At 41.1% G+C, this 5723-nt stretch overlaps 1 non-coding gene across 1 annotated transcript; it reads right to left on the bottom strand.

Moving 5' to 3' along the window:
* Nucleotides 1–277: 277 nt before the first annotated feature.
* LOC122150926 lies at nucleotides 278–383 on the bottom strand. The gene has a single exon (XR_006163911.1). It is a non-coding gene; the product is annotated as a U6 spliceosomal RNA (small nuclear RNA).
* Nucleotides 384–5723: the final 5340 nt, after the last annotated feature.

The raw sequence follows: 5723 nt of genomic DNA on the forward strand, positions 1-5723 counted from the left end.
GCTAACCAGATGGTTAGCAATTCAAACCAACCAGCTGCCCTGCAGGAGGAAAATGGGGCAATCTACTTCTGTAAATATTTACAGCCTGTTGTTGTTGTTATGTGTCGTCAAGTTGGACCCGACTCATAGCGACCCCTCCTTGGATTTCTGAGGCAGTATCACTACGGAAGTACATTGCCCAACCTTCCTTCCCAGGAATGGTGATGGGTTTGAACTGCCAGCCTTCTAGTTAGCAGTCAAGTGCCTTAGACACTACGTTACCAGAGCTCCCCCCAAAAAGTACACAGAACACTTCACAAATTTGTGTGTCATCCTTGCCAGGGGCCATGCTAATCTTTTCTGCGTCTTTCCAATTTTAGTACATGTGCTGCTGAAGTGAGCACGATTTCGGTCTAGGAAGCGCAATGGCATCACTCTGAGTCGAAGATGACTCAATGACAGTGAGTTTTCTGTTCTGTTTTGTTTTGTTTTGATATGAACTGGAATAATTCAAAGTGAATTAAATGGACAGAATATTACATACAACGAAAATCTTTGGTTAACTTAGCCAATAACTGTTCTGCAGAAAGAATGCTGAGAAGTTCAGTGCTGAAGGAAGGAGAGGAAACCACATGTTTAGGCTGTGCTTCTGGAAAAAAAACTGCCTAAAACTGAACTGCGGAATCTTTCCAGGGAGGACAGCATTGCTATCTTGGCTGAGTCAAGGTTTACCATGCACACATAGGGCACTACTGATGTTGGACCCTGAGAGTGCTGACCATGCTGTGGCCACTGCTGCTTCTGGAAGCTGTATATTGCAGTTATAATTGTCACCATTTGCCTCCCCAAATGGTTTCCCCACTGTCTCTGTTCTTTGCATCAATATCACACCATTTGTTATGGATTCAATTGTGTCCTCCAAAATACGCATGCTGAATTCCTGGTCCTTTTACCTGTAGACATGATCCTATTTGGAAATAGGTATTTTCTTTTTTTAATATTTATGAGGTCATACCAGTATAGATTGAAACTAAATCTAATCATTTCTGAGTCACAAAAAGCCAGAATAGACATAGAGACACATGGAGATAGATGTCATGGGAGGGTCATCTACAAACCAAGGAATGCCCACGGTGACCAATAAGGAAGGACTAGACATGGCCAAGACCCCTATTTGGGCTTCCAGCTTCCAGAACTGTGAGAAAATAAAATATCTGTTCTTTGGGGACGCCCACTATGATATCTGTGTTACAGCAGCACGAGTTAACCAAGACATTATCCAGAGTCTCAGGTGTGTATATCTGACTAGCTGAGTCTAAAGGACCAGCCAGAACACTAGCTCGGTCCTCCCTAGAGCATCAACACTTGTGTTATGCATTGAATTGTGCCCCCAGAAAGAACACGTTGACATCTTTCTTGGTCACCTTACTTACCTTACCTTATCTTCACAACTCCATTTATACTACCTGTTCAACTTAGGGGTGCTGAGTCTGGTAGAGGGTAGGGGCAGTGAGAAGGCTGTACTATGTTCCTGGATGTATAGGGAACAAATGGGGTCTCCTCTCTGCCATGAAGATCCAGGTTCACCTGAAGATCTCCCTCCTACAGCAGCACTAAGTAGTTTCCTTCTATCATGTGATGCTCCTCTTAAAAGGAATAGCAAGTGTGCATACCAGCGTTGTGTCTTTTTACCTTACTTATTCCATCTGTATGCTGAACAAACAATCTGGTAAGCTGGACTATATGAGAAAGAACTCAGCATCAGGATTGGAGAAAGACTTATTAATAAGCTACAATACGCAGATAACATAACCTTATTTGCCAAAAGTGAAGATGGCTTGAAGCATTCAGTAATGAAGGAAAAAGAATACCATCTTCAAGATGGATTATGCTGGACCCCAAAAAAATTGAAAATTCAATAAAGTGGACCAATAAACAACATCATGATAACTGAAGAAGAAATTGAAATTGTCAATAGTTTTGTTCTACTTAGTTCAACAATCAACATCAATGGAAGCAGCAGTCAGGAAATCAAAGGATGTATTGCATGGGGAAATTTTGCTATAAAAGACCTCTTGAAAGTTTTCAAAAATGAAGATGTCATTTGATGGAAAAATTATGCATTTGACCAATGGTGTTGGAGAAGAGTATTGAAGATACATACCATGGGCTGCCAAAAGAATAAATAAATCAGTCTTAAAATAAACACAACAAGCATGCTCCTTAGAAGTGAGTTCAGTGAGACTTTGACTTGTTTATTTTGGACACCATCAGGAAGGATGAGTCATTAGAAAAGGACGTCACATTTGGTGAAGTAGAGGATCCTCCAAAATGAGGGAAACCATGAGATGTGTCAACACAATAGTGACAGCAATGGACTCAAACACAACCGACAATCATGAAAAACCAAAAACCAAGCCCACTGCCATCGAGTTGATTCATAGTGACCTCCATAGGGCTTCCAAAGCTGTAAATCTTTGTGGAGGCAGACTGCTTCATCTTTCTCCCATGGAGTGGCTGGTAAGCTGGAACCACTGACCTTTTGGTTAGCAGAGGAATGCCTTAACCACTGCACCAGCAGAGCTCCTTTATGATCATGAAGATGGTACAAAATTGGGTAACAGTTCCTTCTAATAAACATAAGGTGGCCGTGAGTCAGAGCCAACTGTAGGGTAACTGAGAGCAGCACATATAATACTTCACCTGTAGCTCTGGCACACCAACCGGACACAGACCTGGGAGAACAGGCGGGACCATTCACAAATCCTGATTTCCGTGTTAAAGTTAAATGTTCAGAATTCACACTGCGAAGCTACTCCCAGACAAAATCATTCCCCTCCCATCCTTTGCTTTTTCTCTTCCCTCTGAGACTAGGGACCTTGAATGGTGAAGACTGAAAAGCCTATTATCAGCAGATAAAAATGTAAGCAAACAAGGCATTACAATAATGAATTCTACACCAAAGGCAAGAGCAGGGAAGAAGATTTTGCTGCCAAGGAATGGGCATTTTCCAGCTGTAAGAAAACAATAAGGACAATAAGAAGGCTTTTGGTGGTTTCCAGACTTGTAAATCAAAAAGGACACTTCCAGGCCCAACTGGAAGGAGGCAAACTGTTCCTTCACCTCTGACCCTCAACGTACATTCCAAATTCACTTTAAAGCTAAGAAGCTCTAATCCCTCAGCCAAACAGAGGAAGCTAAAAAGATTGGATTTGATAGGTCCACAGGAAATGAGATTTGCAATAGCTCTCCACACAGTCCCAACCAAAGGAATTGGAGAAGTTAAAATGAGATGAAAAGGAAGAGTCTAGAAATTATTCTCTGAATATGTACCAAACACGAAGCTGGAGCTATCTGAACTACCTCCCACATTTCTCCTCGTCTCTACAGATTTTTTAATGGGCCCAATCCAGGAATGGAAATGCAGGGCTCCCGTGAGTGAAGGTCAATCTCAAATTGCATTAATGTTAAGTGACAAAACCCCTGCTTGAGATCTGATGTGCCAGAGGCGACTGTTTCTGATGTTTTACTAATGATTTGGGTAAATATGCCGAAACCAATATGTTCAGCCAGGTGCTGAGCAAATTCCTCCCATTGTGGCTGCATGGATCTGTATCCCCAGATGGAAGGTGGTGAATTACAAATTAGTACTATTCAAACAGAGGGGTTTGGCCAGGGGAGAGCTTACAGAGATCAGAGGAAAAACAGGCAGGAAACTGGATAGAGTTGCACATCAGTATATTAGAATGCAAAGGATACTTAATTGTATTTATTTATTTAAGAACTTGTTGATTCATTATTTTATTTTATTTATTTATTTATGTTAAGAACTGGTTGAATGTTCTCACTATTCTGGTTTGCCCCAAAGCATTCCAAAATCATGTGGAAGCAAGTTCTGTGTCAGTGATGTGATAAATACAGAGGAATTTTTCTGTATGGTAAGTTGGGAACAGGAGTGAAATTCCAAGTGTATGCAAAATCCTGTTTTTAAAAGGTTAGTATTTACATATAACAGTTATCAAACAAGAAGCCCTGGTGACATAGTGATTAAGTGCTTGGCTGTGAACACAAAGATCTGTTAGCAGACCCACCAGACACTCCACAGGACAAAGATCTAACAGTCTGCTTCTGTAAAGATGTACAGTTTGGGGAACCCTACAGGGTAGTTTGACTGTCCTATAGGGTTGCTATGAGTCAGAATCAGCTCAATGGCAATGGATTTAGTTTCAATGGGTTGGTTATCAAAGAGATATATTTGTGTTCTATTATGGCATACGACACACACACACACACACACACACACACGTATTTGCTCAGTATGCCATAATTTCTCTGTATTCCCATCTATTTATTATCTCTTTAGAACAATAAATTGTTTCAAATGGTAATTAACCAGCATAATAGCTTTTTAGTTATTATAATATCATATTATTCTATCTCTCTGTGGGAATGTAAAATCACAATGATTTAGTTGTCTACCTCTTAAGCTAGGAGATTGCCCAGAAATAAAGTAATAATTTTTTTTTCATAAAAATTGGAATTGTGTATCCTGTAAATGTAGTGTCAACTGCTGAATATAATCCATGTATAAAGGACACAAAGAACCAAGAAGGCTGCACAATATGTTAACGTTATTTATAACATCTCTGAGATTCCACTGGTAAATAAACAGCACAGCACTACACTCCCTTGTGTGGGAATTCTAGAAAGAGAGGGGAGTGACAAAGAGGCCTGGAGACAGGTGCAAGATAGAGCATGAAATTACTGAAAGCACAGAATTAGATTTGAGGAAGAGGCTGAAGCATGCCTTAGACTGGAGACCCTGGAGAACGACATAGTGGCATGGTGGCTCCAAATTCCAAAATATTAGGGACCATCTGGAGAGTGGGTAAGGGAAGCCCAAGGGACTTATTTGCAAGGTGCTCAGAGGAGTCCCCAAAAGAAACCAAACTCACTGCCATGAAGTCGATTCTGACTCATAGCGACTCCCATCCATTTCTGAAGCTGTAAATCTTTACTGCAGTAGATTGCCCCATCTTCCTTCTGCAGAGAAGCTGGTGGGTTTGAACCACTGACCTTTGGATTAGCAGCAAAATACCTTATCCACTATGCCACCAGAGCTCCTTAGAGGAGTTCAGTGGGAGGAAATTCAGGCTAAGGAAGGAGCCTCAGGATTGAAAATGAGGGAGGTCAGGGGTAGAGTGAGAGAGAGGCAGTACTCAGATCACCTTGGAGCAGATCATGTTCAGTCAATAGAAAGGGGTGAGGGGTGTGGATTTTTCTATGATGGCAATGGTGTGCCTGTATGTGTGCGTGTGTGTGTTTAGAATTTAGAACTCAGCATTTATTGAGGAGCTACCATGTACCAGACTCTGCTCTGGATGCTGGAGATACACTATGAATACCAACTCTGCTCTCTTAAAGCTCTCTTTCTAAAAGAAATGGGAAAAATAAATAAATAAACAGTTGCCATCACATCAGAAGAGACCAATCCCTGGAGAAGGATATCATGTCCAGTAAAGTAGAATATGTATTCAATCTGTATGCTGAGCAAGTAATCCAAGACACTGCACTATATGAAGTTTAGCAGCATCAGGATTGCAGGAAGACTCATTAACAACCTGAGATACACAGATGACACAACCTTCCTTGCTGAAAGCAAAGATGGCTTGAAGCACTCACTGATGAAGATCAAAGACTACAGCCTTCAGTATGGATTACATCTCAAAACACAGGAAACAAAA

The sequence above is a fragment of the Orycteropus afer genome, unplaced genomic scaffold, assembly GCF_000298275.1.
Source record: "Orycteropus afer afer isolate SDZICR_OR568_19922 unplaced genomic scaffold, OryAfe1.0 scaffold00262, whole genome shotgun sequence".
Classification (NCBI taxonomy): Eukaryota; Metazoa; Chordata; class Mammalia; order Tubulidentata; family Orycteropodidae; genus Orycteropus; species Orycteropus afer.